Source organism: Coturnix japonica, chromosome 13 (assembly GCF_054131305.1).
Source record: "Coturnix japonica strain WE chromosome 13, WE-NBRP24, whole genome shotgun sequence".
Taxonomy (NCBI): Eukaryota; Metazoa; Chordata; class Aves; order Galliformes; family Phasianidae; genus Coturnix; species Coturnix japonica.
The window spans coordinates 4,328,401-4,341,179 of record NC_140675.1 but is presented as its reverse complement, the minus strand read 5'-3'; positions in this window follow the sequence as shown (position 1 = coordinate 4,341,179).

Below are 12,779 nucleotides of genomic sequence, written 5' to 3'. Positions count from 1 at the left end.
CCAGGATTTTGTAGCCTTGTTGTGAACTGGGTTTTAGGGTGAAATCTCAGTTTTCTTTGCACCTGACAGTGTGAGAATTTGCTCTGGCCCTTTGTGTACCTCCCCGGTGCTCAGCTGTTCCTTTCTTTACTTGGGGATAACATCATTTATTCAAGGTGATGTCCAAACGGGCTTGTTAACAGTCCTCTGCAGTGCTTTAAGCTGTCATATGTCAGCCAGAATTTATGCATGTTCTATAGCCATTCCTACATGTTGAAAACACTGCACTGTGCTTAAGCTTCAGCATATGTTCCAGTAAGTACAGTTCCATTAATTCTAGGGAATTGGGTGAATTAAGCATAGCTCTGAAGGCTGCCTTTGCCCAGTGCAGAGATGGAAGGACTAATGTAGATTTGACTTGATATTTTCCCTTCTAGGATGGGAAGGAGCTCTGTCAAAGTAAAAAAGGGGGCATTACTTCCCAGGGAAATAAGAGAAGTCTCATTATTCACAGGTGGTGAACTCTCATTTTCTCTCTCAGTCTGCAACTAGGTTGGGTTGCTGTTTCAGTACTGGCTGTTTTATGCAGGAACTCTGCTCCTGAGGTTAATCTAAGTTGTATCCAGGCCCTTCAGAAGGAAAGGGAAATAGCAGCACAGAAATATGGTCTGATTCTGACATAAATAAGTGCAGACCTAGAGAGTTAAAAGGGATTGTGTGATGTTCAAGGGACTTTGAAGCAAAGATGTCCCCTAGGTAAGATTTGTGGCTGACATTCCCCATACATTGTGGGCACACAAGCTAAGGAGAGACGAGTGATGAGCATGCAGAGAAGCCAATGATTCAGACAGGTTTGTAGTGACACGACATTGTAGAGTTCTGTCTAGTTCTCCTTGGCATAGTTTGGAAAATAAAGATGAGGAGATTGGAGGTAACCAATATGGCTTCCTCAAGGTCAAGCCATGCCTGACAAACTTGGTGGCCTTTCATCATGGAGTAACAGCATCAGTGGATAATGGGAGAGCAACTGACATCATCTACATGGACCTGTGCAGAGCATTTGATCCCGTCCTGCATGACATCCTGGTCACCAAACTGGAGAAAAATGGTTTTGATGGATGGACCAGTTGCAGGATAGGGAACTGTCTGGATGGTCACACTCAGAGAGTTGCAGTCAATAGCTCAGTGTCCAGGTGGAGGGTGGTGTTGGGGCCAGTGTTCTTTAACATTTTTGTAGGCAACATGGACAGTGGAATCAAATGCAGCCTCAGTAAGTTTGCAGATGACACCAAGCTGAGTGGTGCTGTTGATGTGCTAGAGGGAAGGGATGCTACTCAGAGGGACCTGGACAGGCTGGAAAGGTGGGCCCTTGGCAGCCTCATGAACTTGAGTGTGGCCAAGTACAAGGCCCTGCACCTGGGCCAGGGCAATTCCAAGCACAGGCACAGGCTTAGAGGAGAATGATTTGAGAGAAGCCTTGATCCTGTTAAGAAGAGTTGGTGTGGAGGGAGGTGTCCCTGCCTATAGCAGGGGCATTGGAACTAAATGACCTTAAAGATTCCTTCCATCCTATTGTTTTTCTAACCTTAATTTTGCTTGAAGAGTTTTAGAATAAATGAGATTCTGGTTTCCGTGAAAAGTGTTTGCAGGGAGCTCCATTGTAGCTAGTAAGTCTATCTTTAAGTTCAAGGGCAATAATGCATTGACTGTGTTGAAGAGAGAAATGACTCAGGAATGGATGATGGTTTAGAATAAAACATAATCCTACTTATTTTCTATGCAAATATGTGTAAGGGAAAGATGCTGCACTCAGTTCTGGAAATATCCTGACAAATAAATCTCTACTCTTTCACACCTAGAGATATCAAGATTGTTAAACCACTGGAAGATGTGGAAGTGAATGAATATGGGAGTGCATCTTTTGTCTGTGAGATTTTACACGATGAGGTTCAGAGCCAGTGGTACAAAGATGACAACAAGCTGAAGGCTGATGACAACATCAGAATGCGGCAAGATGGTAGGGTGTAAGAGGGAGATCTTTCTCCTGAGTGGGTTGTGGGTTGGAGATCAAGCAGAAAGGACATCTGAAATGAAGTGAAGAAAGTTCAGAAGGGAGTTCCCCTTTTGTTTTGGGACTGAGGTTATGGTGGAACAAGTGACATGGTGGGAAGCTTAGTGTGGGAAGTGTGATGCTATCCCACCATCCCACACTGCCAGGAGCAGGTAGGAAATGAGTGCAGTTCTTTCCAAAGTGGGGGTGACCAGGGCAGTCAGTTCACCTCTCCAAAGAGGTTTTGTCTGACAATGAGTGTGATCCTTCTGCATCAGGTACTTTGAAGGTGACAGCGGCCGCATTCGGTCAGTCCTTGTAGAAGCCATGTGTAGATTACACTTTGGTGGGGATGTGGACGTGGGGGAATGAGTGGTTTCATTGACATGAGAGAACAGGCAGTGATGCTGTGAAACCAGATGGGTGATGCTCAGCCTGGCCATGTGCCTCAGAGCTCTTTGCTCAAGGAAGCCAAGTATAGTTGTGGGTTTGCTCTCAAGAGCACAGTTTGGTAGGGATGAGCTGGCGGTTGGACTAGATGACCTTAGTGGCCTTTTCCAGCCTTAGTGACTCTGTGGTTCTCTGCTTCAGGAAAGAGCTACTCGCTGACTTACACACGTGTCCAAGTCAATGATGCAGCAGAAATCAAATTTGTAGCATAAAGGGCAGAATCTCGTGCCCATCTTACAGTTAAAGGTAACTATGCTTCTGATGATGATTTTGCTTAAATTATGTTATAAACCAGCTAACATCCTTTGCTTTAATGTCAAGGAAGTTAAACACCTCCAGGACCTTTGACAGAAATAAAAACTCCTACCTACCTACCTTTCTGCCCACAAAATATCCAGCTTGTCTTTTGGGATTTACTTTTGCTAAGTAAAACAGATTATTTTCTTAGGAGGTTGATTTTCTACCTTTAGTCTTCAGATTTGTGTTTGAACGTTGAGGGATAAAAAACATAGCTTGACTTTTTCTTCATTTTCTCTGTCTGTTTCAGAAGAGCACAGGTTTTGGGTTTTTTTTAATATATACAATGTTAGGGTATATATATGATGTTAAGTGTGATAAAGAAAAGGGAGACATTTGAGTTAGCACACTACTCAAGAGTTCAGTCCCCAGCTTTGCCACTGTTAGAATGATAAGGGCAAGAACATCCTGGAAAAGGAATTTCTCCTAAGTTGAGTCATTACATTTGAGCTACAGAGACCTTTACGAGGAGAAAACTTGTTGTTCAGAGCTAAGTTGCTGTATTTAACCAAAGTATTTATCAATGTTCGTGTTTCATTGAACCTCTTTTCCATTTTGTAATGCGAGGAGTTTGATATTGGGATGGGAAGGTCATGGTTTGATTTGGATGTTGGACTGGGAATCAGAAGATCTGGGCTCTCTTCAGGTTGTCAGTCTTATTGTCTGACTTCTTAACAACATTCCTTTCTTTCTATTATTTTTTAATGATGTTTTAAGGCATTTTGAGGTGATAGGTGTAGTGTTCATGTGCAGTAATGCTGACGTGAGTAAGTAGGGTGATAATGTAAGAGTTTTTTACATTCTTTCTAAATATCTGCTTTCTCTTGTTCCATCCTTCTTAAAGAGCAATCTGTTAATCTAGTAAAGGAGCTGTGTGATGAGGATGTGACTGAGCCTGAAGAAGCCAAATTTGAATGCGAGATATCCATTCCTTCTGTGAAACCTCCCAAGTGGTATCTACATGGGGAAGTCTAACAGGCTGGCAGAAACTTGATTATGCAGCAAGAAGGACAGCCCTCCTGCCCACGTGACCGCTACCATCCAATCACCGTCTCCGCCGCCCCCGCCCCTCGTGGTGCCGTGCTGTCCCATGGTGCATTGCGCGGTGTCAGTAAGATGGCGGCCGTGAGTCTGAGGCTCGGAGACCTGGTGTGGTGAGTTCAGTGCGCTGCGCTGCGGGCGGAGCGCGGTCCGATCTGATCCGATGGAGTAGAAGGACGCTAAAGCCAAACATGGGGCAAAGCAATGGCAATGGCACCCGCAGCACGGACACCCCGCAGCCCCGCCCGGTTCCGCACCTTCATAGATGATCCCGCATCCTCCCCGCTGGGTGGGCGGGGAGGAACGAAAAGGGACGGGATGGGGATGAGATGGGATGGGATGGGATGGGATGGGATGGATGGGGTGGGATGGGATGGATGGGGTGGGATGGGATGGGGATGGGGATGGGATGGGATGGGATGGGATGGGATGGGGAACGGGAGGGAATGGAAAGGAACGTAAGGGCTGTGCCAGCAATGCCGCCGCCAGAGGCCGCCCAGGCCCCGACCACCGGGGTACCACGAAGCCACGGCGGCTGCTGGGGCCGCTCCCTGCACAGCGGCTTTGCCCCCAGCTCCTGAATCCCCCGTCGTTGTGTTCCCCCATGAGCCCCTGCCCTGAGTGCTGTGCTTCAGCCTCAGTTATTGAGCCCACTGTTACTGCCTTCTCAAAGGGTTGCCCAAGGAATCAGAACAGCAGAGCTCCCATTGGGCCCAAGGCAGAGTTTTGCTGAGGGTGAAGGAAGGAGGAAGTTTCAGCCCTGGATGGACGCCGTTCTGTGCCTACAGAGGAGCTTTGTGCCTTCGATGCTGAAGCAGCACCCAGAGCTGGTGGCGGGTGCAGGACCTGAACTCAGAGCCACAAGGAAATCAGAACAGGATGCAGTCAGTGCTGATTGTCACTGCTTTGACTCGGCTTTAAGACTCTGTGCAGAGTCTCAGAAATACCCACAGAAATACCCACAGGCTGGAAAGGAACAGGGTTGGTTTTAATTGTTGTTGTTTTAAACTATCCAATCAGGCGATGCTGTTACGCCGTCATGTCGGACAGTTCCAGAAGGAGCTCATCCACATCCTCATCATCACATCAGTTTCTCCTTCCAGTTCTTCCATGAGCTCCATCATAAGCTCCTCAAGGTTGTTGTCTTCAGTGATGGCTGCTTCCCCCGCCCCTGTGCAGCTCAGCTGCTAATTTTCTGCCACTTGTGAGGAACATGATGTAGTGTCGGATTCCTCTGGCTGTGCCATGGGGTCTGCGTGGCTTCCTGGGAGCCGCTCCAGACTTGTGGGAAGGAAGAGAACAATCTACGTGACATTTCTGAGATGTGCTTTCAGCTCTGAGGTCTGTAGTTGACCCTCCCACCCCTCACACCCACATAGAGATGGTGATTCAATTAACCTGCGGCTGCCTTTGGAGTTAAGGAAACCAGCAGGTGCCTTTTTCATCTGTTCAAGTAGAGCAGTTTGAGTCTGGCAATCAGGGGCCGAGCTTTGTAGCAGAAACACATTGCCACCCTCACTGCTTTGGCTGTAAACATGTCAAGAAATCTTCCTCTGCAAAATCCTGCTTGCTGGCTGAGGTACTTTTCCCCATGAACTCAGCAGAGGTTTTGACAAAGCAGTTTCAATGATCTCAGATGACCTCTTCCTTTGTTGCATTACGCCATGACACATCTCAAACACCCCATTTTCCCCCAGTGTGAAAGAACTTAAGTCTGATGGAAAAAGGGCATTAAGGAAGAACAAGTTGTGGTCATCACCTGCTTGGAAGCTTTATGGCTTCGACGCTGAGCACGGTGTATTTGGGCGGGACTGAAGCAAGAGTCTCCTAGGAAGAAACAACACAGAGTATGAAGCACGGGTCAGAGTTTCCACAAGTACCTTGTGAGACATCTGCTGCCTTCCAGGGAAACGGAAGTGCTGTAGAACACTTGGAATTTCTGTCTTTTCTTCAAGGTTAATGTAAACCTTCCATATCCACTTCTGCTTTTGCCACTGCTCTTACCATTGGTAGTTTTTTAGCTGGGGGCTCATCTGCGTCCTCAGCAGCAGATGGATGAATTTCTGCTGCTTTTCGTTTCTGTCTCCGCGTTGGGGGGAAGGTGTTTTTCCAATCAATGGGCCTCACAGAGACCCTGCGCCCACCTAAAGTAAAAGGAAGAGAGAGCTGGTACTGTCTTGCTGTGCCTCAAGAGAGATCAAGTTCTCTTATCAGTCCCACCACCCTTCCACAAAGTTAAATACATTTGGCCAGTGGAATTACATTGCCCTGTCCGGGATTCTCAGCCATGTTTTGAACACAGTCATCTCTGTGTACCAACAACGCATACAAAGGAACAAAGAAACCCAATAGCTGCACTCAGTAATAATCCAGGGCAAGGAAAAGTCTGACAGAGAGCAATGCAAAATGACAGCACTGCTTTTCTGAGGCACCGTAACGAGTTCCTCGTGCTCACCTTTAACTCTTTTCTTGCAGGGCAATTCCCCCGCTTTTCCCTTCTCCTCCTCCAACTGTTTGCGTTTCCGTCCAGCCAGGCCATGGGAGGAAGCTGGGATGTCAACTGCAGAGAAGAGTCCCAGGAAAGAACAGTCAGATCTCAGTAGAAAAACAGTGCATCAAACCCAGGAGCCTCTTGAGTATCTGTACCTCTCTCTGTTGCCTTGTCAACCTCTGTCTGGTTCCCCAGACTTTTTGCAAGGCCACTCTTTGGAGGAAGGCCACTGGTGTCAACTTCTGGCAGAAAGGAAACAAGGAATGATTGATGAGCGTCTCTTTGGAGGCAGGTTTGAGCACAGTCAACCACAAGCTTCACATTTTCAAGCACTGTTTGTTACATTTGCCTTCCGCTGCCCAAATGCTGTGCAGTCAGCACAGACCTGCAGTGCATCTTCCTCACTCCAGAAAAAGCCCAGCGCTGCTCTGACAGCCAAAGCACAGACGGATATTTCACTATCACGACTCTCCCCTGCCTCCCCAATGAATGGTGACATGCATCCCGCACCCGCTCAGAACTGACATTCAGAATTGAGCCTTTCATGCTTCACGCCATCGGACACTCACTGTGGCTCAGCAGTGCAGTCGGTCTGTTCCCACCACGTTCCTTCAGGTGACGAAAGGCGCAGTGTGGTTTCTGGCAGCCTCCGGGCTGGTTCTCCCAGAAGCAGGGAATCAAACTGCGCTGCTTCTGCAGAGAGAAGGAAAGGAAGGGCCATGGAAACAGGCACATCAGGTCTGCAGGGAGATGCCGCGCTCCAACAGCCATCAGAAACCATTGTGTGGAGCCTTAGCTCTGTACCCTCATTTCCTGCCCCTCCTTTCACTACTCCAAGCAGCCAGAATGAACTGCTCTGGAGAAATCCAGGATGGAGAAGGCCTGATAGGGCACAAACGAGCCCTGCTGGCAGGAGGGGAGTGCCACTCTCTCCTACCACCCAACTCCAGCAGCTTTAGGAGGCTGAGCAATGCGAGCTTTTTGCATCTGGGGAGAAAATGCTTTTGGCTCCTAATGCAAACATCTCGCGCTGTGATATACCTAAGGCACTGAATTCTCTGCCTTCTTTACCTCCTCCCAGTCCCCTCTAGAAACAGAAACCAGTAAGATTTTCACAGCAAACATATCCAGCCTGCAGAAGTGCATTCAGCCCAACCACAGCCATGAAAAGTGGTGTTGTAGACTAAGCTGGAGAGCACATCTTTAGGCAAACACTCACATCAATCCTCATGTGACGGAACTTGCAGTTACTCCTCGAGCAGCCGCCCTCCATCCACAGTCTGCAGACTCGTTCGCTCCCCAGAGCTGCTTCACAGTGGCGGAAGGGGCAGCTGTCTCCCTGCAAGCACAAGGAAACCACAGGAAAATAAGAGCACGGCCTGAAATGTGTCCATGCCGTTAGCCCAGGCTGTTAGCAGCACTATGAGCCTAACATCACCAGCAGGTCTCCCCTGCTCCACCCCTTTCTCTTCAACATGAGGAAATGGAAGAAAACCCAGGCAGAAGAAAGTCAACCGTACCTTAGTGCAGGTGGAGTAGAAGTAGAAGTAGCAGTCGCCTCTTTGCTGAGACATGGTAAAATTCTTAGAGCCCGTCTGGGTTATCTCCAGAGGAATTCCCTGCTCTTGCAAAGAGACGGTTGTGCTCGGACTGCTTGGATCCCCAAAGAGTCCTCTCGGACCGGAACCCTACAGGAAGTGCCTACAAGGGAAGAATCATGAGGAATAAGCATTTTCCCAGCTTTCTTTTGATGCAGTTTGGGCTCTCAAGGAGGGCAATGCCTTGGAAGCAGCTGGTTGCAAGAACTGTGCCAGCTCTGGATCCAATGTGTGTCTAAGTGCCATGACTTCCCCAGCAAGTGCTGTTCTCCATCCCACCAGCAGTTATATACCTTGCAGCACACATTTTGTGTTCCTGCCATGAGAAGGACTCCATCATCTACCCTTGCTGCAGCTGCAGTGGATGCAGTGCTACCACTCACACGTTTGAGAAACCTCCAGTTCTGGCTTACCCGGGAACAGCTGCAGTTCTCCTTCCTTCCAGCTAACACACCAGTACAATGGCTGGGCAACACTGTCAGTGAGAGCAGGTAGCACCAGCAGCCACCACCACCGTCACTGCCAGCCGGGACGAGGGCTGACACAGCGTGTCCACACTCTGCGCAGCACTCACGGCTCTGGCACTCACTGGTGGCAGCCGCGGCCCCAGGCAGCGCTTGTGAGCTCACTGTGCTTGTGATGTCACTGCACAGCCCACGGCCCAGCTCAGCACCTGGATCTCACCAGGACTTCAGGGGGTTCTGTTAAAAATGTACTGGATCCGGGGGTCAATAAAGCACAATGTCACGGTTTGAACTAAAAATCCACCTGCGTCCGTGACAGGGGGCCGTGGGCCCCGGAGGGGCCCTGGGCCGAAAGGAAAAGGTTAATTAGGAAAAGAAAACAGCGGCAACGATCTAAGGAGGCACACTTATTTACTAAATACTATATCGAAATACAGGATAATAAAATATAATATAATATAATTGAAAATTGAGCTAACGAATCAGACAAAATAAGAGAGAGAATGAGTCCCGTAACCGAGAGGCCTACTGTGAAATTTAGGCGAGACGGTGAAGGCTCCCACACACTCCCCTGAACGCCAGAACTCGAAAGAGAGATCAGTCTGTTCTGCGACAGAGTTAATATAGAGTCCAGGTCCCGTGACCCATCGTGTTGTTCCCTGGGAGATGTAGTCTTCTTCTGTAAGTTGCAGATTCAGTAAAATTATTCATGCTTTAAATGATGTTATGATGTGGAATACTGATAGCAAAAATTACAAAATTATTAAACCATGACATTCCACCCCTTATTCTACATCATTACATTATGTTTATACATACATACACACTCATATGTATAATTGTGAATAATCAACAACCTTATTTTCCTCAACAATTTATATTTATTCCATACAAATCCCTAAGTTGAGAACAAAACTCTATAACCTAACCTACTATTTATTAATTTTGAGAAAATGGCAAAACTGCCAGAAAAGGAAAACACGTCAGCGGTAGAGGGGAAAGGCAGTGCTAGTAGGGCGTCCCCCACATCAAGGTGCACTCATCCTTTCCCAGCCACCACAGCAGATTCCCTTTTGACTTATACTTCTTTCCATGTGTGCTCTACACATGCATGGCCAGTGCAGGATATAGAGTCCAGATGGAAAACTTGCTTACAGAATGCCTAATTAAGGTATATAGAGAAAAGTGTTTCCTTAACATTAATCCACTCTATCTTAAGTCCTATACCTAATTGAACTATTCTGTACCTACTAATTGAAATATTTTCTGAGACTCTACCTATATATCTACAGGAAAAATCATTGGCTGCACTCCCCCAACATCAAATTCCCTTGTGGTACACATTGGACATTCCCATTTTTGTCCATCACCCACCACGTGCACCCAGGTCCCTGGGCAAAGACAGTACCCCGGAGAGGTTTGCCCTTTCCAGACGCTGGAAGGACCCAAACTGTTTTTCCCAACACACTTTTTATGTGTACTACAGGAACCTTATGTCCCTCCACGGTACGTAGGGAGCTGGATTGGTTAGGACCATTACGATTACTAGATCCTCGAGTGTTGACCAACCAGGTGGCTTCTGCTAAATGGTTCTCCCAGTTTTTGTACGTTCCACCACCCATTGCTTTCAACATAGTTTTCAACAACCCATTGAATCGTTCAATCTTACCAGAAGCTGGTGCATGATAGGGAATATGGTAAATCCACTCAATGCCATGATTTTTGGCCCAAGTGGTTACAAGAGAATTTTTGAAATGAGTCCCATTATCTGATTCAATTCTTTCTGGAGTGCCATGCCGCCACAGGATTTGCTTTTCCAACCCTAATATGGTGCTTCGGGCGGTAGCATGGGGTACTGCGTATGTTTCAAGCCACCCAGTGGTTGCTTCCACCATGGTGAGTACATAACGCTTACCATTGCGAGATCGTGGCAAGGTGATATAATCAACCTGCCATGCCTCTCCATATTTATACTTTTGCCATCGCCCTTCCCCCCAAAAAGGTTTCATCCTCTTGGCTTGTTTAATTATGGCGCATGTTTCACAGTCATGAATAACTTGAGCAATAGCGTCCATAGTTAAGTCCACCCCTCGGTCTCTGGCCCACTTGTATGTCGCATCCCTTCCTTGATGACCTGAAGTCTCGTGGGCCCACCGAGCTAGGAATAATTCACCCTTGTTCTGCCAATCCAAGTCTATTTGAGCCACCTCAATTTTGGCAGCTCGATCAACCTGATGGTTATTTTTATGTTCTTCAGTAGCCTTACTTTTAGGCACATGAGCATCTACATGGCGCACCTTTACAACAATGTTCCTTATTCGGGCAGCAATGTCTTTCCACAGTTCAGCAGCCCAAACAGGTTTACCCTTTCGTTGCCAATTATCATCTTCCCACTGTTGCAACCACCCCCATAAGGCATTTGCCACCATCCATGAATCAGTATAAAGATGAAGCATTGGCCACCTCTCCCGTTCAGCTACATCTAAAGCCAGCTGAACAGCCTTTACCTCTGCGAATTGACTTGATTCTCCTTTACCTTCAGTGGCCTCTGCAACTTGTCGTGTGGGGCTCCATACAGCAGCTTTCCATCTGCGATGCTTCCCTACAATACGACATGATCCATCTGTGAATAGGGCAAATTTCTTTTCGTTTTCTGGTAGCTCATTGTATGGTGGTGCCTCTTTAGCACGTGATACCTCTTCTGTAGGTGGTTTTTCAATTTTTTTACTCTCAGGCCAGTCCATGATCACTTCTAGAATTCCAGGACGGCTGAGTTTTCCCATTCGAGCTCGTTGAGTAATTAATGAAATCCACTTACTCCAAGTGGCATCAGTAGCATGATGGGTGGAGGGAACCTGTCCTTTAAACATCCAGTTTATTACTGGCAAGTGAGGTGCTAGAAGAAGCTGAACCTCTGTCCCAACTACTTCAGAAGCAGCCCGAACCCCCTCATACACGGCTAAGATCTCCTTCTCAGTCGGAGTGTAGCGCTCCTCAGACCCTTTATATGCTCGACTCCAGAATCCTAGGGGTCGGCCTCGGGTCTCTCCTGAGGCTCTTTGCCACAAACTCCAAGTGGGACCTTTCTCTCCAGCAGCAGTGTAGAGGATGTTCTTCACATCCTGTCCCGTCCGTACTGGCCCCAAGGCCACGGCACGGGCTATTTCTTGTTTTATCTGCTCAAAAGCCTGCTGCTGCTCAGGACCCCATGAGAAATTATTCTTCTTCCGTGTTACCTGATAGAGGGGGCTCACTATGTGGCTGTAGTTTGGGACATGCATTCTCCAAAAGCCCACTACTCCCAGAAAAGATTGGGTCTCTGTTTTATTTGTGGGCGGAGACATAGCAGTGATTTTGTCAATCACATCTGCTGGGATGTGACGACGTCCATCTTGCCATTTTATACCTAAGAACTGGATTTCCTGGGCAGGCCCCTTCACCTTGCTGCTCTTAATGGCAAAACCAGCTTGCAAAAGAATTTGGATTATATGTTTTCCTTTCTGGAAAACCTCTGCTGCTGTATGGCCCCACACTACAATGTCATCAATATACTGCAAGTGCTCAGGAGCATTACCCTGTTCCAAGACAGCTTGGATCAATCCATGGCAAATTGTTGGGCTGTGCTTCCACCCTTGAGGTAAACGGTTCCAGGTATACTGAATACCTCTCCAGGTAAAAGCAAACTGTGGCCTACATTTTGCAGCCAATGGGATGGAAAAGAAGGCATTAGCAATGTCAATGGTGGCATACCACCTAGCTTCTTTTGACTCCAATTCATACTGGAGTTCTAGCATGTCTGGTACAGCAGCACTTAATGGAGGTGTGACTTCATTCAGGCCACGGTAATCTACCGTCAGCCTCCATTCCCCACTGGTTTTACGCACTGGCCATATGGGGCTGTTAAAAGGCGAGTGAGTTTTGCTAATCACTCCCTGATTTTCTAATTGGCGAATTAGCTTGTGAATGGGGAGCAATGAGTCCCTATTGGTGCGGTACTGCCGTCTGTGAACCACTTTGGTGGCAATTGGTACCACTTGGTCTTTTACCTGGAGCAACCCCACAGCAGAAGGATCATCTGACAGACCAGGTAAAGTTGACAGCTGCTTAACACCGTTTGTGTTAACAGCAGCTATCCCAAAGGCCCATCGATACCCCTTGGGATCCTTAAAATGTCCCATCCTAAGGTAATCGATTCCCAGTATACATGGAGCCTCTGGACCAGTCACAATAGGGTGTTTTTGCCAGTTTTTACCAGTGAGGCTTATTTCGGCCTCCAACATAGTCAATTCTTGAGAACCCCCAGTCACTCCATGGATATATATTGGTTGTGTCCCTTGGTGACTTGAGGGCATTAGGGTGCACTGTGCACCAGTGTCCACCAAGGCTTTATATTTCTGTGGTTGAGATGT